The sequence below is a fragment of the Vulpes vulpes genome, chromosome 14, assembly GCF_048418805.1.
Source record: "Vulpes vulpes isolate BD-2025 chromosome 14, VulVul3, whole genome shotgun sequence".
Taxonomy (NCBI): Eukaryota; Metazoa; Chordata; class Mammalia; order Carnivora; family Canidae; genus Vulpes; species Vulpes vulpes.
In genome coordinates this window covers 114,222,873-114,244,237 of record NC_132793.1, presented here as the reverse complement: position 1 = coordinate 114,244,237, position 21,365 = coordinate 114,222,873, and positions in this window count along the sequence as shown.

The following is a 21,365-nucleotide window of genomic DNA, read 5'->3' as shown; positions in this document are numbered from 1 at the left end:
ATTTAAAATATCTATTTAATAACATCTGCAAAAATTAATACTAAATGTATTATCTATCTCTTGTTACATAAAAAGTACCTCAAAATCTAGTGGTTTAAACATTAAAGACCTGTTTTCTGCTCACAAATCTGGTGGATCTGCAATTTCATCTAGGTCCATATTGGTGGATCTTCTGGTCTGACTTGTGGCCACTCAGAAGATAGCAGTCCTCTGGACACTTGATTATGTCAAGTGGTCTAAAGCCTCAAATATCTAGCCATTGTTGACTTTAGTTAGACCAACAGACAGAAGAGTGAGATGTAGGGAAGACAGTGAGGACAACGTGGAACCTGCCAACCATCTCTGCATTTGACCACAAAGAGTTTAAAAAGTAATAATCTTTCAAATTTCATACAAGTTCTTCTTTTGGCCAATTCTAACATAGTACCTCTTGGATAAGGCGATTTGAGGAAACAGTTTTTAGCTTAATTGATGGAGCAAAATGAAGCACTGTCCACCCCTTGTCAACCTGGCATCCACATAACCCCCCCTTTTTTTAAAGTCATTAAATTGAATTTAAAAATAAATAAATAAAATATATAAAAATTTAAAAATCATATTGAATTTTAAAGTTAAGTAAGACCAAAATCATATTTCAATTTCACATAATGTAGCTATCCATCCTTCATGCAGCAAAAAATATGTTAAGTCTATCCCCTAAATCAGATACACAAAGTCTCTTATACCACTTTATCCTTTTTTTGTGGGTGCTCATTCTTCTTGCTGAATCATACTCTCCCCGCATACACAATAACTTAAATACTGAGATATAAAGTTAACTGTTATTAAAATGTTTTGTATCTTATGAAAGGATAATAGGATAGAGAAAAAGAACAAAAATTATTTATTATCAAATAAATATGTTTGTATCAAAGCAAAAAAGAAATTGCAGAGCCCTCAGATGTGCAAATGGTCACATCGTTCATAGCTAGCATTCATAAGTTCTTCCACTGCCACCATTTCCTATTTCTTTTGCTCTCAGTAAGCAACTTTGAGTGGTCATGGTTCCTTGCCTTTTTTTTTTTTTTGAATCTTTATTCCAGAAGGTCTATACTATTTGCTTTTCTGACTATTTTGGGATGTTGGAGTTTTTTAAGTTAACTTTTATCACAACATATGAGCATACAGAAAGTGCCCCAGCAGGGCTACTGTATTCCACACATACAGCTCCCTAGCCTTGTTGGCCAATATTTCTTTGATAGTTAGGATTGGTCACCCAGTCCATGCAGCATCCTCCCCTTTTTGCTGATAGTTTTAGTGGTATGAGGAACCCCAAATGGCCAGATGGTGGTTTCAGCTTCCTATTCAATGGTGTCATAGTTGTACTGCCTGGGAAAGGCATTACCTCTGGCAAACTGACACCTCTAAACCAGCTGAGTTCAAGGTAGTGGCATAGAGGTACAATTTTTATTGGCTCATTATGAGTCCCTGTGAGAGAAGTCGCTCTCATTTCCACCCATTGAAAAGAGCAGAGACAGAACAGTGGACTAAGGAATCACTCTCAGGTTGCAAAACTAATTTCCTAGTCAAAGAAAATTCCCTGGTCCTAGAACAGAGGACTTCTTATTGCCAGACAGATTTTAGAATTGCTATGGACTGGTAACTGCTATGTGCTTCCTATCTTTCCCTTATCAATGTTGTCTGTTGCAATTATTGGTTTCTGTCTGCTATGGATTGAATATGTGTGTCCTCCACCTCCACCCAATTCACAAGATTATAAATTTGTAACCTAATCCCCAATATTAGTGTTATTTGGAAGTGGGACTTTTGAGAGGTGAGTAGATCGCAACGGCAAAGTCCTTATGAATGGGATTAGTGTCCATGTAAGAGGAATCTCAGAGAGATCCCTTGTCCATTCCACCAGGTCAAGCTACAGCAAAAAGACAGCAGTCTAGGAAGCAGGTTCTCATCAAATCTGAATCTGCTGGGGCCTTGATCTTGGACTTCCCAAATGCCAGAACTCTTGAGAAATAAACAGATACTGTTTGTAAAATACCTAGTTTATTTTTAAAGTTTAAATTCAATTAGCCAACATATAGTATATTAGTTTCAGATGTAGTTTTCGATAATTCATTAGTTGCATATACACCCACTGTTCATCCCAACATGTGCCCTCTTTAATGCCCATCACTTAGTTACCCCATCCCCCCACCCACCTTCCCTTCAGCAATTCTCAGTTTGTTTCCCAGTGTTAAGAATCTCTCATGGTTTGTCTCCTTTTCTGATTTTTTCCCATTCAGTTTTCCCTCTCTTTCCTTATGGTCCTCTGCATTATTTCTTATATTCGTCAGAAGAGTATATATGATATACATATATATATGTATATATATATATCATATCTTCTTTATTTATCTGTTGAAGGACATCTCAGGTCTTTCCATAGTTTGGCTATTGTGGACATTGCTGCTATGAACATTGTGGTGCAACCTTTGCAAATCAATCAATGTGATAGATCACATTAATAAAAGAAAGTGGAAGAACCATGTGATGCTCTCAATTAATGCAGAAAAGGCATTTGGCAAAATACAGCATCCTGTCTTGATTAAAACTCTTTAAAGTGTAGGGATAGAGAAAACATACCTCAATATCATAAAAGACATCTGCAAAAAGCCCAAGGCAAATATTATTCTCGATGGAGAAAAACTGAGGGCCTTTCCCCTAAGGTTAAGCTACCCAGTTTATGGTGTTCTTGTTGTAGAAGCCTGAATGGATTAAGGTACTGTCTCACCACTGCATATTGGGTGACTGGGAAAAAGGTAACCTGCGTTTTTAGTTTATGGATTTATGGTTCAATGGATCTTCATACAAGGGTCTGCCCCCAAATAATCTCGTCCACATCTGGACTTGAGACAGCATGAGATCATAGATCCAATCAAGGCAGATGACATGATGGATGAGATTTGGGGAACTTGAGGGAGGATAAAATATAGTTTGCATGTCAGGAGGTACAAGTTACTGGGACAAAAGGGAAAATGGATAATTTTTGCTTTACTCTATACTTCTCTGTTCATAAAGGGGGTGAGCTTTACAGATTGTTGCATCAGGGTTCCTTTGTCTTCTGGCTTACCTAAGTCTTGGCAGTGGGAGGTGCCAGTAGGAGACAAGAGATTAGAAGAACAAGGCTACGACTTTACTCTTTCTGCTTCCTCTCTGCTTCAGAGTGGTTTTGGCAGAGACTGTGTTCTTTCATAGATATAGCTCTACAGGTGCACTTTCTGTTATACACTCCCTTTCTTTTCCCATTAGGACTATGGGCTGTTAAAGACCTCCAGCCAACATTCATCTCTGGGTACCTCGACATTCCTTTTGGGCTTCCTTAACCTGACTGACACTTCTGTAAATAGTTACATCCCTACAAAAACTCTTCTACAATTCCAGCTGAGCTTTTGATTTCCTGCCCGGACCTTGGGTATGTCTAGTTTCAAATGATGCTTTTTGTCACTTACTGGTTGTGTGACCAAGGATGAATCATATAATTTTCTGAACTTAATATCTTCATCTCTAAAACAGAGCTGCAGAAGATCATCATATTCATTGAGCATCAATCATATGCTAGGGACTTTATATAGGTTAGGTCATTTCTCTTTATTTAGTTTTTGTGAATTTATCTTTTCATCATGGCATTCCCAAACCTATATAGACACCTGAAACATAGCAGATGGTCAGTATATGCTTACTGAATGAATGATATAGGTGCAAAATTAGTATCATTATCCTAGCTATAAAGAAATTGGTTCTGGGGCACATAATGCCACCAGATGAAGATCACAGAGCTAATGAATGGCACTATTGGAATTGGAGGCCAAATTGTATGGTTTTATAATTTTTGCTCTTTCCAGGACATGATCTTACTTATCCATTTCAGCAACTCTTACAGGGCTGTCATGAGAGTTAAAGAAAATGAAACCACAAGAACGTGTCATGAATTCTAAAATCTTAAACATTCTGCATCATCATCATCTTTATAAATATCTTTTAGAACTTCTTCCCCACTCTCCTCCCTTTGAGTACCATGCAAGCATCAAATACAAACTCACTCTGATGTGTCATCTCAACATAAATATGAAGGCTGATTTCTAGGGAAAACGAATAGAAAACTAAACTAATTTGGAGGTTTTCTGCTCATTTGTACTATTTTCTCAGTGGTGTCCTCTAATAACATGGTTAATTAGATACTTTTTCAAGTTTCAAAATTTCACATTAGAAGGAACCATTGATTTTAAGGAAACAATTTGGTCTTTGGATCGAGATGTGAGAGGAAAATATTCTGAGAGTATGTTTAGAAAAAGCTTGAACTTGTTTCTCTGATTCCCAAGTCACAAGTAAATGGAAGTCATGGGAGTCACAAGAAAATGTGCTTGGGACCTTGGGTAAAAATTGAGGTTCTGAACCTTGGGACACATTATTGACTGTTTCCATGATGAAACTTTGGTCTCCTGGGGAGTCTGAAAGATTGGCTAGACCCAAAAGGCAATGGACTCTTTGATGAGGAAATGGTTGAAAGAACTTTATAGAAGTTATATACAGCATGATATCCATGGCATTTTCCCCTCTATGTTGCTTATACATCACTTTTAAAAGTTCAAAGTACGTAACAGCACAAAAATAGTGATGAGATAGCTCTATCTTTAGGGCACTGTCCTTGGCTATGGAATTCTTTCCTTTTACTTATTAGAGTACAACCCCAGTGGCCAGTGATTCTATAATTTTGGGGATCTCAGATTCTATTCACTATGTGTATAGTAGTTGAAAGAAAACAAACTCATAGAGAAGAGAGTGTCTAAAAAATGAAAGTGGTTTTAACAAACACAAGCCTCCAAATCAATATAGTTCTTCCAAGTGGTTGCTCTGAGAAACTGAGGTCTTATGTCAGTAATGACAATTTGGATGAACTGCACTGCAGTCTGAAGTATACAAAATCATCAAAAAATCGTGAATATTCTCAGACTCTTTCTCTACAGCTGTAAAATGAAGGATTTTAGAAACTCTTTTCTATACTTAAAATGCTACAATGTTTCAAAGGTATCAGCCTCAATAACTCTTAATCCATTCTTTCATTTACACACCCAACAAATATTTACTCAGCTCTTAATAACGTGTCAGGCATTACTCCTGACGTTGTGGCTTCAAGATGGATGTCACAGTCCAGGCTGGAGGAGCTGACAACTTAGTGGTACAGATAAGTAAACATCAATAACAAAAGATGAAAAATGTGTGCAGAGGGCTAAGTCCAAGGTGTTCCAGAAAACAGAGAAGAGACCCTTAGCATCCTGGAGGATCAGGGAGGTTTACCCAGAAGAGAAAACTTCCAGGCAGATTTTGAAGGATATTCAGGAATAATCCAGATCAAAAGATTGGAAAATCAAGAGCAGCATGAGCAAAGGAACTAGAGTGAGAGAGGTTTATTCATCATCCAGTAATTTCTTATGGACAGATCATAAGTCAGGTACCAGGGTGCCAGGGGAAGAGGCAAGATACATAAATCAAGGATATCCCCATAGAAGAGATACTTTCAGGCCAATCTTCCCTAGATTTGGTCTCTTTAGAAAATAATCAGAATCTACAAAGGGATGATAGCCAGAATTGATTTTCTACTTGCCTGTAGTACCAGCTTTGGGAAAAGTCTGTTCCTGTCCCACACTTTAATTGCAAACAGTTTCTGATGGAAATTCAAGGCAACTTTACATTAACTCTCAATGCTTTCTGAAATCTATTTGTGTTTTTCACTTGTACCTTTCCTAGGAGTAATGTTTGGTTGCTTACTGACCACTGTATGGTGTCTGGTCCTCCACTGTCATCTTGATGTTGAAAGCCATTGTTGCCAAAAGGAATTCTCCAGCCTTACCATCTGGTAATTCCCTAAATTACTAGCACTAGTTCAGATGGAATTTCAGGTTGCTTTATCTCTCTGGGGTTTGATGGTTTAAATGGCTCACTTTCCTATCACCCAAATTCTCTCATTCTGGATTTCAGCTCTTTCCCCTGTCTTATCCAACAACCCTGGCATACCTCACAGGTCAGGTCATATGGTCTGTGGCCATGAGAATAGAGTCTGGCCTTCAGCAGTACCTGGTAAAGGTTTGTTTGTGCTTCCATATTAGCAACCAGTAGAGAAAAGGTAACTTGAATTTGGGCCAGTATCAGATGGGCCTGTGAATTCTCTCAGTGGTAAGCCCCCACTCAAAGCCTCTTGGACTGTTAGGAAACTGAGAACAAAGGGATCCTTGTATAGCCTGTATTTATTAGAAAATTAATTTCTTTTCAAGGGAAGTTGAGTGGAAGAAAGTCCTTTCCTCTCAATTTAATAGATATCCTTCCCCTAAAGTAATCATCTGATGACTAGCCCATCAAACCTGTACAGCCCATTTCACTACCTAGTCAAATTTTTGCTAGGTTGGCCACAGTGCCTCCATCATCATCCTGTTAAGCCAAGTGGTAGCTGCTTCCCTGAGGGTTTTCTCCCTTGTGAAATTCAGAAGTGTTGGGAATGTGGCCATTCTCTTTTGGATGTGTGAGCTCCCTCAGTATCACACCAACTCAATTTGTAATACATTAGGACACTATTATACTTCTGTCAGAAATCTTCCTGTCACCTCAACAGGGTTACCAATCCTGCTGAAAATTGTCAGGTGGTTCTTGATTTTCACTAGGGAAGCTGAGAGAAGCCCACTGAAATGGTTTTCAACTTCTTTCTCTGTTGGGTGGAACAGGCAACTAATTCCCCGTATATTCATGCTCTGTCTTCTGTTCAATTAGCCTGCAAGCTTCCTAAGGGCATCACTGGGCTATGTTTTCATTCAGAAAATGTTTATTGAGGATCTACAATATAGCTTAAAATTGTCCTTTTGGACCTTCACACAGGGAATGGCTCAAAGGTGATGCTCAAAAACATTACTATCAGAATGCATGGAGGGCCTGCCCTCCTCAACCGTCTTCTTTTTTCTAACTTGTTATTACTAAGTGAGCCCCATGCTCACTTGTTCCCCAGGTAGCTATGGTGGTCTAGTTTCAGACTCCATAGTGTTTATACATGCATGTTGTTTCTTGAACAAAATTTAGATATGATCTTCAGCTTTTAGGCAAATAAAAAGGGCAAAGAATTCCCAAACTTGAAAAGGGAAACCATAGGGAAATAATGCTAGACAGGAAGTTTACTTGGATTTCCAATAGAATCTTAGATCCTATGGCATATCTGGCATACCTGTTTATCATTCCTTTTAGCAATAACCATGGGTCTTTATACCAAGTCTCTTTCTCTTCTTCCTCTTTTCTCTTTCTCCTTAGCTGTTGATAAACTTCTCTGTCTCTGGTCCACTCACTGAGCCCTGACCCTACATTGGTTTATTTTTGTTCCCATTGTCTTTACTCTGCCACACCTGTCCAGGTCTGATGCCCTAGCCTGTCCACACATGATTTGGTCTTGCTGCATTGAGTGCTAAGTGAGCATCTATCCTGGGCTCCATATATGTAGCTCCTATAAGCCTGGCTTTGCTATATTCACCCAGAAGCCCTGTGCTGACTGACTTTTGACTCATGTTTCAGTCTGGAATTGAGATCTCCAAGTTTTAGAATATGAATGCTTGCAGCTTCCTTGCTCTTGTGTCACTTAGAGTTTTATGTTAATGACATATCTTTTTGTTGTTTCAAAACCAAAGGATGGGCACTGGGTGGACAAGTTTCTTGACAGTCCCTTAACCTTGTTCCCATCCCCATGCCTAGAATCCCTTCTACAGAACAAGAATTGGACTGTCCAATGAAAGACTGGAACCCATAGCTCCTACTACTAGAGGGGACCATGTTTGCCACATCTGCTTATCTACTTTCCACTTTGTCCATCTCTGCGAGAGTGTTAAGACTCATTACTTGAATAATTATGTCTAAAATCTCTGACTATACAGGGAGAATCAAAGTGAAGTCATTGATGATGATTCTCCAGGCGTATAAAACACTGGACTAACTACAGTATTCTATTTTAAACCAGTGGTTTGGGGAAAAGCTGATACAGCTTCAGTCTGCTTATTGTTGCTCCCAAATGCATCATTCCAGTGCTGTGGCTGCTTGAATGAACGTTTGTGCATCACTGCTCTGAAGTTTATCTGTATCATACCGATAACAAGATTAAAAAATACTACAATGTAGGGAATGTTCTGAATTTGCTTCTTCAAGGGCATTTTCTTGCAAGGATAATGAAAATGTTCACTATGAATATTTGACTCACACCACACTTAATTTCTAACCCTATTTTAAACCTATTTAAAAGAGAAACCCTATTTCTGTTTTTCAGAATTGTAGAAGGAATAGTTACCATCCCCTCATGGGCAAGGTGACAGTCCCCTAAAGACTCCCAAGAACCCAAATACCTTGATAAGAGTCATGTATATACTAGAGATCCATATTCCTCTTCAATGTGGTAGCACTGAAGTATTTTTATGCTTTTCTGTTTCTAAAATATGGATTTTGGTTTTCTTAATTTCAATAACAATACTTTTGTCAAGCCAACTATAAATACAAAAGTGCCCTGAAAACACGATTGAATAAATTGTCATTTTCTGAGTTTCAAGCTTTCTAGAAGAAGGGAGGAAAAGATGGTTTATAAAGATAACCATAGAAATGTTCTTTCTTGACATCCATCTTTGTTGCTTGTTTCAGTTACTTAGTGGGCAAGTACTAGGCATCAAGAAATAGAAGATAATAACCTTCTGTGATAGTCCTCAGTGATGGTTGTCAAATATTTCCAATTGTTCTGTTTCTAGCTGCTCACTGGATACTATATGGTCAGGTGAGTCATGAGTGTAGTTCTGGCCAATGAGTTGTGAACCAAAGTGCTTGAACATCTCATTGTTAGCACAAAACTCTTTATTTCCTTTGCCACGGTGGCTGGCTGTGCTGGAGATAGAGACTATTCCCTTTGAGTATAAATGGAACTTGTGAATAAGATGGGACATGCCTCCTAATCAATACTCTTTTAGTCAACCAAAATGGAGGCTATCCTGGGTGGATCAGACCTAATTAGGTGATCCCCTTCAAGAAAGGTGATGTCGGAAAAGACACTTTCCTGTTGGCCTGGAAGAAAGCAAACAAGATAGTGGGGGCATCAACCATCCAATCGGAGGAGCTGAATACTGTCAAAAAACCTAAATGAGTTTGAAGAGGACCCTAAGCCTTGGATGAGATTGTAGTTGTGGTGGACACCTTGATTTCAGCCCTGTAAAATTTTGAGCAGAGAATCCAGCTAATCCATGCTTATAAGGAACTCTGAGGTAGTCAATCTGTGCTGTTTTAAGTTACTAAGCTGTAATCATTTTTTAAAAAAGATTTTATTTATTTATTCAAGAGAGACAGAGAGAGAGGAAGAGACAGGTAGAGGGAGAAGCAGGCTCTATGCGGGAAGCCTGTTGTTGGACTCTATCCCAGGACCCCGGGATCATGCCTTGAGCCAAAGGCAGATGCTCAACCACTGAGCCACAGGCGTCCCAGCTGTGGTCATTTGTTACACAGCAATAGAACTCTTATATAGTCATGAGAAACTTCCCAGGATTGATATCTCTGAACTTCAGGGCATGCCATCTGAAAGAAAGAGCCAAATAATCTAGGTGAAGAGTCATGCCCTAGAGGTTATACCACACTGAAAGAACAGTAATTACTTTTTAAAACAAGATTTTATTTACTTATTCATGAGAGATACACAGAGAGAGAGAGAGAGGCAGAGACACAGGCAGAGGGAGAAGCAGGCTCCATGCAGGGAGCCCAATGTGAAACTCGATCCCAGGACTCCAGAACCACGCATGCACCCGGCCAAAGGCAGGCGCTAAACCACTGAGATACCCAGGGATCCCCAAGGAATAGTAATTCTAAGGTTGAGAAGCATGAGAGACTTTGAAATGCCTTGGAAAATAAAAACAACTCAGTTTATGTAAACAGGGCTGGCAGAAGAAATATTTAACCACCCATAAAATAGACATTGTGGCAGACTGAGTTTTCTGGAAGCAGATGCTGGACAGAGTTAGGTGTGCCAAAGGTTTATTAAGTGTTGACTTGTGGCAGGAAAAGAAAAGAAGCAGGGTTGGGCAAGGAGAGATGGCCAATCCCACAGGGAGGTCTTGAGAAAATATTACCTATTGGAAAAGTCTTACTGAGTGAAATGGCCAGGCTCTCAGACCTCATCTTACTCATTTATTTGATATGGAAGAGCATAACCCTGGCTCTCTGCAGCCAAATGAAATTTTGCATAGTGTCTGCTATGTGGATTCCTTATAATGGAATGGTGAGTCCTTCATTGAAGACTGATCTAAGCAGTTCATCTCTGCCTTAAAGTCCAACTGATTGGAGCAGAAGGCAGGCATAGCATAGGGGCAAGAGAAGCCCTGCAGGGTCAGGCAGTCACTGTAGTAATGGACCTTGGGAAATACTGGGGGAGTTTTAAGGTGTGTGGTGGGGGCACAAACTATTTAGAAATAATATAGAAGCATTTTAGTCTTCTGTCAACTGGGATGGCTGAATCAGTGCATATCTCACTTAATATGAGCAGATGGCCATACAGAGATGAGGTCTGAGGAGTGAGCAAGGACCAGGAGGTTCATGTTGTGACATGAGACTTCACACCTCATGTTAGACCCACACTGAATCAGGAGGGCCACTGCCTACCTTCTCAGCACCAGTGGGGTTGTCACTCAGAAAAGAACTTACCAAGACTCTAAGTGGGAAACATGGTCACCAAAAATTAGTGCTTCAGCATATAGCACTTCTGAGCTTATGGTTAATTTTACTCTTTGCACAATTATGCCTCCACTATAACTGCATTCTCCATTGAGCTGCTGCCTGCCTGTGCCATGATTTGACCGGTCTTGACCAGAACTATCCCTCAGGTCCACATCAAAGCCACTCTGTCCTTTTCATGCCCTCAGTTACAAAGCTCATCTCAATTCTCATCTGTTTTCCATGGCATGGTTTGTTATGAATAGATTCACTGTGCTCACTATTCTTGAGCCTATCATCTGAGAAGTATCCAAGTGCCATTAAGCTCCTCAGGTTGCTGAATCGGAACCTCATCATCAGTCACCATTGGCACCATTTAGCTGGTCTGCTCTCTCTCCAGGAAGTGTCTGATGCCTTTGTCTTCTCTCATCCCAGGTAGTGTGGGGGCACTTAGCAGTCCTGGGAAGTGTCACATTTCCCACAGAGAAACGCAAGAGACAAAAGAGAAGGTACATTAGAGAAGATGAGCAGGAGCATCAGGGGACCATCAATTGTTATCTTCTGGGAGGTGAAAAATATGCTGATGCCTATACAGAGAGAAGAACCTAAAAGATCATTTGGCCCCAAATTCTCAATTAATAGATGAAGATGAGAGGCTCAGAAGGGTGCATAGCTTGTCTCAGATGACCCAGCAACCTTGTGACATTTGTCTAAGTAGTTATGTCCAGGTAGCAATCTGAGGGGCAGTGAGCAGCAGAAGATGCTGGCCATGAACAGAATATTAGGGCAGAGAACAGACAGCAGAGAGGACAAGAAAGGAAGAAAGAAAAATAAGAAAGGATAGAGAAAGAGAAGGAGAGAGAACAACACAGAAAGCAGAGCAAAACAAAACAAGAGGAATTAAACTGTATTTTAGATCTGCAAGAATTAAAAAAAAATTTTTTTCTTTGCATCCTGACTGTGAAGTCTATAAAAATGAAGACAGACTGATGTAGTTCATTGAATCTGAATTTCAGAGTCAGAGGAAATCAAAAGACAAGGAGTTTGAGGCCCAAACTTGGATCAATAGACCGACCAAGTTCATTCAGTGAGTTCAGGACATTGGGTTTATTGTAAATGGTGGTGACACTGCCCCAGGTCCTGGCCTTCTGGAGATACCTGCCATAACTGCCCCCTCTACCTGTGTGGGGGCCATAAGGAGCACAGGTTGAAATGAGAGGGACCGGGGTGGGTTGGATCCCAGTCTTGTGCCTCCCCAGCTGTGTGCTTCCTGGTCAATGCCAATCCTCCTCTGTTTTCTAGAGCGTGCACATCTTTCTCTGGATTAAGCACTTACTCATCTACAGATGTGCTAGCGTTTATGAAGGTGCAAATTCAAATTCAATGAACAGGCAGGGCAGAGTACTGGGTCCTTATTTTTAAAAAGTAGAGGTGAAATTTGAACTTCCCTCTTACTTTATTGCCATCATATCCAAAAGATAGACATGAAATCCTAAGTGAATGTCTTGTTTTCCTTAATTGTGACTTTATATACTATTTCTTCTCACAAAAACCTTGTGATGGCTTGCAACCAAAGCTGGTGCCATCAGTCAATAACAAGTAGAAGAGCAACCTGGCCTCAGCCCGTGTTCTAGTGCTCAGGGATGTGGGCATTGTCTTATCCCAGAATCCCTGAGAAGAGTGCTACAGGGGATGGAAGGCTAGGGTCTGGGTTTTATTGCTGCCACCCTGGTGCACTGTGGCACTGTGGCAGCCGAGTTTTTAAGGACTGGGGCTGGATTGGGAGTCTGATCAGAGGCTCTGCAGACAGATATTTTCAATCTCATAGCCAGGCCAGGTGCAGACTCTGTTCCTCCTACTTCACCAGGGTAGACAGGTTGCTTGGAGAGGTGTGGGCTTGAACACTTAGCCAGGATTCTCTGCAATTGTCACCTCATTTAGACTTTGCTAAAGTTTGCTTTGTTTTGTTTTGGTTTTTTGAATTTTTAATTTAAATTCTATTTGCCAACATATAGTATAACACCCAGTGCTCATCCCATCCTTAGTGCCTGTCACCAGTCACCCCATACCTCACATTTCTCCCCTTCCACAACCCTTTGTTTCCCAGAGTTAAGAGTCTCTCATGGTTTGTCTTCTCTAATTTTCCCCACTCAGTTTCCCTCCTTTCCTTAAGGCTGCTTTGTAAGGTGTGGCTTCTACACCTCCACAGGCACCATGGTTAAAGTGTCTCTGAGGTTGAGGGAGACTAAGTCACTCTTTTCTGAAGCTCCCTTTAAATTTAAAAAAAGGAAGGAAGGAATGAAGGAAGGAAGGCAGGTAGAGAGGAAGGAAGGAAGGTGATAATAGGGTTATAAAAATCATATTTTATTTTAAATGTTTATATTGAAATATTTAAACCTTTTTAAAAAATTATGTCATTTTTCAGGTGCAGAAGTACAAAGGGGGAGGACTTACTAGATTACTAAAAAACAAAGAGTTCATAGTATATTACAGGTGGAATATGAAAGCTTAAGATAGAATGATAATTTTTCCTTCAACCTGATGGCCTTTCTCTAGACTGTGTGAGTAACCCAAATAGCTCCTTCTGGAGTAGACAAGAGCCTCAGTGAAACTGAGGTCCACCCTGAAGCCTAGACTGAGGGGTCCTTCCTACCTCCCACTCCTGCCTCGATTACTCCCCACATCTCCATCATGGGTGGGTCTTTATCCTGGTGTCTGGAAGAAACTCTAACCACCTAACTTCCTTTTGAAACTTGGCTCACAGAGCAGGGACTAGAGGGGGGAATTGGTTCGTTAAATGAGTCCACACTTTAAAAAGTGTCCTATCTGCTAGTTGCCAACTCCATGATTAAAATGGTAATAATCTGTTAGTTCTTGCCTGGCTGACTCAGGACAGGACATTCTTTCTCCTGGCTCCAACAACTCTCTAATGACTCATTTATAAAACAGGCATAATTAATATTTTATCTACCTAAAGCAGAGACATATATTGAATGACCTTTTGGAATCCCTTCTTCCTCTGAGGTCAATGAGTCAAAGAGGTTGCATATGAGAGAACAATACTTTTCAGAGTAGGGTCCTCTGACCAGCAGCAGCAGCATCACTTGGGAAATTGTTGGGAATGTACCCTCCTGGGACCCACTGCATAGTTTATAACAGGCCCTCCAGCGGATAATGACATGTGCCTGAGTTTGAGAAGGTCTAGTGTAGAGTAGTAAGCAATGCCTCTTCCTTATAGGATGGCTTCGTCATTTAAACTTTCAAAGTCCTAGGTTCCTCATCCACAAAAATGAAATAATTCTGCATCTTCTGAATATATTGTCATAAGTAGCACAGTAGGTGCTCAATAAATGTTAGCTGAAGTCAAAGGACCAGCAAGGTTGAAGAGGAAACTGGAAAAAAACCCGAGAACCCAGTCTTCATTTTTTCCTTATATAACATCTTTAGCATTATATAATTTCCAATTTGCATGCAAAACACCCCACCCCGGGGCATCATAGAAGCCTTGAAAAATCCAATATTATGCAGACAGCCAGAGATTCTGGCTGCTAAACCAGGCTTAAAAACTAATTTTCCCTCTTTAAGGAAGTGACATTTGCACATTCAACACAGCAGCAATAAATTTAGGCTTTCTTACCACCCCCTGCTGTACATGAGGTTGATATTTTTACCAATAGCAAAGCTATTTCCTTTTGAGTATTTGGAGCTGTTTTTGAATCCCCCCTTATGTCCACATTGTGGTTAGCAGCAGAGTAAACAGCTCATTAGAGAAACAACAGCAACCAAAACAACAACCTAAAACCATTTTTAATGGTAGAAATGTGATTAGAGCATTTAATTAGACTCCTGAAAGCACACTTTCCATTAATAATTGGGAATACATCCCATGTCAATTAAAAAAGGATTAACAGTGAAGGCTTGAAAATTTGGACTTAGATGTAGCCTGAATTTTGAGGCTGTTTTTATTAGCAGGCTATGCCAGTGGAAGTGCACACAAAAGCAATGCTGTTTCTCCTTAGAGATTTCCCAGATATTTAGAAGGCTCCTTCATCCTTGTAGATGGAGCACTGTTGGTTTTGTGGAGTGTAAGGGATTGACCCCCAAGCCCCCAAGTGTGAATTTAGAAAGACTGGAAGGGACACCATTGGGTGAAATGAGAGATTGGTCAGGAGCCCTCAGCTCTGTCCCTGCCTTCGGGGGACAGTCAGCTAAGTTCTCCTCCTACCCTTCTGAGACCCCAGGAGCAGAATGTTTCTAATCCAACATGGATTAGAAATTCTTTCCTTTTTCATGGCTTGTTGCACAGGGAGAGATTTTTTCAATGGGCTATTGATTTTATATGAATACATGTGTTTGAAGTGAGAAAGATACTGTGGTCAAAATCCCAAAAATAAATTAAGTTCTAAAGACAATGATGTGAGTGAGTTCACTGGGTAGGTACCCTCCATATCCAATGGAGCAAGAGAAGGGAGGAGAATCTTCTGTCCTCTAGGCCAAAGGCACAAGGTCTGGCTTGAAACAGACAACAAAACTATACATCTAGAAGTCAGGCAAGTATTAGAATGACTAGTAAAAAAAGAGAGTTGAGAGAAGAAATCAAGAACATTCCCCTATTCAATAAATATTGATTAAGTGCCTACTGTGTAGCCAGGTGCTGTCCTATGCAGCTTAAAATAAACTCATTTTCATTGGCCTCTGACTAAATGACACTGTAGAAAATCTAAAATAAGAGTAAAGAACTAAATTCTTGCTACTTACAAAAACCCTTCTCTGTTGTAGTTCATTTGACCTTCAGGCGAAGTAAGCATTTTACGTTTTGATACCCATGTTTTAGAAAATGTGAAACCAAGATTCCTTGAGTAACCAATGTGTAGAATTGGGAGGTTATCCCAGTCTCTGGATTCCAATTCCCATGGTCTTTTCATTTTGCTCTAGATGGCCCCAGGCTGATCTAACTCCTCCTAGAGTACACCCAGAGTCAGATGGAGAATTTATACTTTGCCACTTCCTGTAGGAAGCCCACTGAAACCCTGTAAGTGAACTTTCCTCACTGGCCACCTGTGATAAGGAAGAGAGGTCAAGTGGAGGTCAAAGCTCATTATTTTATTCAAAATATTTGTGCAGCACCTCTTGAGTGACAGGCACCATGCTAGGTACTTTTACTACAGAGATATAATGAGACAGAAGGAGTAGAGGGCATTGGACAGCTCGGTATTACTTAGGTAAAGGGTGACACCTAGAGAACAATACAATCCACATTCATGGGTGCACCAGGTATCAAGGTCAATGACTAGAAGGTGATGGTATTTTTATTTTATTTTGTTCTGTTCCTAATCTCCACTTAACAGGAGAGTAGATGCCTGAAGTGGAAGGAGAGATTGGGAAATAGGATGGGGATAGCAATGCAGTGAGGAGCGGAGCCACATGTGGATCAGTGTTGACACTGAGCACATCCGAAGGTGAGTGACTGCAAGTACCTTTCAGACTGTGAGCCCCTATAGTCTTGGAGGAGCAGAGATGAATAAGACTTCACAGACTCCTAGAAGGATACACACAAATCAGCAAATACCTGCAGTACGTGGACTCTTGCCCAGGCTCCGGGCTTCATTTTTTCAGCAAGTGTTTTCCTAGGAGCTCAGCCGGGGAGTAGGGTTGCTTCTGGGCCAGGGAGAGATTTGTTTGGTGTCGGCACTGTTGGGCCTATTAAACTGAAGTTGCAAACTCATGAAGTTGAAGTGTGAACACATCCACTCTTGGCTGTGCCGTGGTTTCAGGAGGATGGCTGGCGGCCCCTGCTATTCTTGGCTGCAGGGACTCTCTCCCACATGAAATCTCCTGAGGAACATCATGTTCTAGCACATTGTAAATGAAGGCAAGAGAGCATTTAACAGCACTCGGGACTCAAATAACTTTGTCTTTTGTGCACAAGGCAGAGCATTGGAGGAGGAGAGCAGGAAAGGGACGGGAGGCCCTGGCCCCCACCCAAGATACCTGAAAGGGGAAAAATCTTGGTAATGGTGATAATTTGGAAAGGTTATAAAAATGCCTCCCCCCCACCCCCCATTACCTGAGCCAGAGATTTCCTTGGAAATCTCTCAGTGGCTATGTCTGGTCAGCAACTCCTGAGCTATTTTCTTTTTTTGTTTGTTTTTATCTCTGTGTCTTTCTGTGATTCTCTCTTTGCTTCCCTCGCTTGGTTTCTTTTTATCCCCTTCCTGTTTCTGTGTCTCCTGTTCACGCCCTTGGATTCTCTATAACTCTCTCTCTCCCCCTATCTCACTCTGTCACTCTCTCTAACTCAGTTTCCTTCTGTTTCTCTTTTTCTGACTCTCTCTCTGTCTCTCCAACTATGTCCCTATTCTGTACCTCATACTCTCTCCTTCTCTCCTACTCTCATTCATCCTTTCTGTCCCACTCTGTTCTTTCCTAGTTGTTCTAGGATACCTGGAAAAGTTTGAGGGGACATCACCTAGGTCCAGAGAAATTAAGAAGCAATATTACCAAACTGGTCAATTATGGTTCAGGACCATGGACATTCCATGGGATCTCTTTCCTTGCCTGATACTCCATTCTGTTAAACATCTTGGTCACATCATATATATCCATCTGTGCCGGCATCCTAGAATAGCAGAGCTGAAAGGACCTTCAGCCCTCTATTTGACATGAAGAATGTGAGGACCAGGGAAGAAGAAGTGATGTTCAAGAGCACACAGCAAATTTATCATTAACTCATGATTGAAATAAATACTTTTAAATGGTAGTTGAAAGTTCAAAGAAATATTTGACTCATCAAACTAGTTATTATCCAAAAATATTAAATGAAACTATCTACAATGTATCAGTATTAGATTCCAGGGTAGTGGATGAAGCATAACACACAAAGTGTTCTCTTGAAAGCCTACAACTTACATGAGGACTCTACATGTTGGAGTGTTAAGGGACATATAAATAACACCTCCTTTTTCACTTCATGAATTTAGAACCAAGTAAGAAATAAGGTATGAAAGAGATGGAGTTCAAATGATCAGTTTTACCACTTACTGGGGAATGATTGGAGAATGTGGCTTTAGAACTATGGCCAGAGGAGCTTGCTATTTTTCTCTGCCTCAAGTTTGGAAAAAAAAAGTCTAGGTTTACCAGGCAGACACAGCCAAGTGGAATCATTACTTCACTTCAGATATAGGTTGGTAGGAAATGGGAGAGTGAATCCCCACAGCTTGCAGATTCTGAGTATATTAGCTACACCAGGAAATAAGTGTGGAGCAGTGACTCTTGCTATCTCTTTGACCTGCTGGGAAGATAAATGAGAAGCTCCCACAGGGAAAATAGGAAAAAGTAAAAGTCCCCTACCTCTCCTAAAATCTCCCTGAATTTTTAGTTCTCTTAACCTATTGAACTCAGCCACTAAGGCTATAATCAACCAAGGCGTACATTGTCTTGCTTTCAGGAGATCAACGGTACAGAAGGGGAGTCTGGCTACCATCCTTCTAGGCTAGCTCCATAATATCTTAATTTTTAATGGGGGCAATACCACCATTTAGGGTGATTCTTGAGGTGAGGAGAGTGAAAACATCTTAGGTATTACAATAGCTTGTAACCCTCCAAAGCTGAGCTCTATTGGATAATGTAAACGGTTATACAGTATATTATAGAATTACCATTCCATGGAGGGAGGGTCAAGTGGGGAAAAAATGTCTCTAAAGTTACTGGGGGAGGCTACATGCCCCCATTGAGAATGTATGTGTTAGAAGGCTGGCCCAGAAGATAGTAAATGAAAAATAGGTTGAGAAACACTGCCCTAATATGAATCTCGACTGTGATGTGTGTCCTCTTGGGATCACAATGTGCCATTAGTTCTTGCCCCAGGAAACTCTGAGGTCGGCAACAAAGAGAAAGGAAGGCACTCATACCCAGCAAACTGTACCAGCCCTAATAGTTTAAAAGAAGAGAAGGGAGCTACATAAGATATGGGCTGATATGCTGGAAACTTAGCTGAACCTTGTGGTTCATCTTTTGGGCAGGAGGAGGGACCCTATAGAGGGAAATGTCAAGCTAGTGCCATGTCCTCCGTGAGCAGAAGAGGGTTGTTGCAGTAAAACACATGATTCAGGTCTGGAACTTTCAAAACCTGGAGCAAAACCAGGACTGAGACTAAGGCAAGGTGAATGAGGTGCCCAGGGGATGAAAGGGAAGCATCTGGCACTTTCATGCCCTGAGAAGGGGCATCTCTTTAAATGTGGCACCTGAGGTACCTCACTTGCTTCACCTAATCCCAGCCCCGAGAAAGACAGGAGCCTGAGTGGCCCTGGCAGAAGAATGCTTGGTCTTCGTCAACCTCTTGGGGCTCAGGATCTGGCAGGTTTGCCAGATACTTTGGTTCATGAGGCTGCTAGGGCTGAGCATCCAGCAGAACAAATGTGCAGACAAGAAGCAGATGTTTTCCAGGGGGCAAGTGTTCTAGTCTAGGCAATTCCACAGTAAGGAGAGAGGGTGTTTCCATTTACGCTACCTGTTAGTTTCTTCACTGGGAAAATCTATGTCCTTAAGGTAAGAACACTGTCCCTTTTCCTATTATCATGGCAGGTGTATGGTGAAAGAATTGAAGACCGGGGTGAGCTTACATAGTTCCCTTTGATGTGGCTGGAACTGGAATCCACATCTACAATCGAAATCACCACCACACCATTACAACAAAGGATTCCCAATAAAGCAACTGGCCAATGCCACAAAATGGTAGTGAGTGTAGAGTAATAGAAGGGGATTCTGTCCATGTAGAACTGGTTATTTTTTGTGTCAATGCCCTTCTGGTGTGAGTGGCTAGGAATAGCGACACAGAAGGAAGAAGGAAGGTGTGTGTGTGTGTGTGTGTGTGTGTGTGTGTGTAGGTACTTGGGCATACGCACATGTGCTCTGCATACGTGGGAATGGGTGAAGATTATTTGACTTAATTATATGCCTCATTCACTCAGAAAGGAAAATAGAAATTGACTTCTATTATTTTGCTAATTCTACCCCTTCATCTGAATTTTCACAATGATGTCTTTGAATATAGACCCTTTATCTACAGTGGCCATAATTGCAGAGGCTCCTCCCCTCAGAATCCTGTTTGGAACAGTGTTCACACAATGCTCCTTTGCCAATTACCGTGTTTCAGAAAACAGCAACAATTACCAGGACTGCTGCCACCCAATTTCCTTCCACAAATGTGTTCACCCCCTAAAAGTTGAATGAAAAAGCACCAAGCTTCTCTGGATGTGAGCTTCGAGTTGGCCTGGTTTCCTCCTTATTCATTTTATTAATAGGTTTCTCTTTTCAGATACTGTAAAAGTGACATGAGAGAAAATTATTTTGGGGACACGGAAGCATAGAATTCCTAAAGGAGCTTTGAAACTGCAGAGTTTGGATGTCATAACTGGCGACCAAATCATTTGAGTACTGATCACGCTGAGTCTGTACGAGGCACTGAGATGAGATGCACTGTCACAGGAGAGGATGTCTCACTGCCTTCCCTCTACTAGCAACACCCTCTTCCTTTCTGTAGGGATCTCTCAAAGCCAATTTCCTTTGTTTTCATCTTTAGGGTTTTTTCCCTTATAGGGTGATTTGACTGACCTTGTACAAGTTTCATAACCTTTCTATGTCTTGGTTTTATGATCTGTCCAGCTGTGAAAATAATGATGCCTGATGCTTTGGATTGTGTAAGGATCAAAGGAATTAATACATGCCAAGCTCCTAGAACAGTACCTAGCACAGTAGTGTTTTATAATTATAGGTGCTTGTTTTTGTTGATATTGCTCATTTGGCAGGGAAACAGAAGGAACAGAAAAGGGAAATGAGACAACTTCCAAGAAAGTCAGAGTCAGCAGATGTTATGAACTGAATTGTGTCTCCCCAATTTCATAAGGTGAAGCCCTAACCCTCAGTGAGTTGTATTTGGAAATGAAGCTTTTGAGAGGCACTTAGGTTTTGATGAAGCCATAGGGTGGAGCCCTCATGATGGAATTAGTGTCCTATCACAAGAGACCAAGGAACTCACACTCTCTCTTTTTCATTCTTGTAAGGATAAAGCAAGAAGGCGGCCATCTGCAAGTTGGGAAGAGAGCTCTCACCAGAACCAGTCGTGGTGGCACCCTGATCCTGGGCACGCCAGCCTCCACAACTGGGATGCATAAAAGTCTGTGGTTTAATCCATCCAATCTGTGGTGTTTTGTTATAGCAGCCTGAACTAACACAGCAGGGTAGGGACCAGGTTTCTTGGCATCTCAGACTCTTCCCAGGGACTGCTTATTGTTAAGGATATGGATTGTTTCTGTTCTCCACTCCATCCCAACTTGCCCCTCACCTTATTTTTTTCTAAGATTTTATTTATTTATTCATGAGAGATACAGAGAGGGAGAGAGGCAGAGACATAGGCAGAGGGAGAAGCAGGCTTCCTCCAGGGAGCTCAATGTGGGACTAGATCCTAAGACCCCAGGATCACACCCTGAGCGGAAGGCAGATGCTCAACCACTGAGCCACCCAGGCATCCCAGGCCCTCACTTTAGTATTAGCCAACAGGGGTGAGAACATAAGAAAACACATTCAGTCATCCTACATGCAATCTACCCCAACGCCCCCGCTCCCTCCTGCCC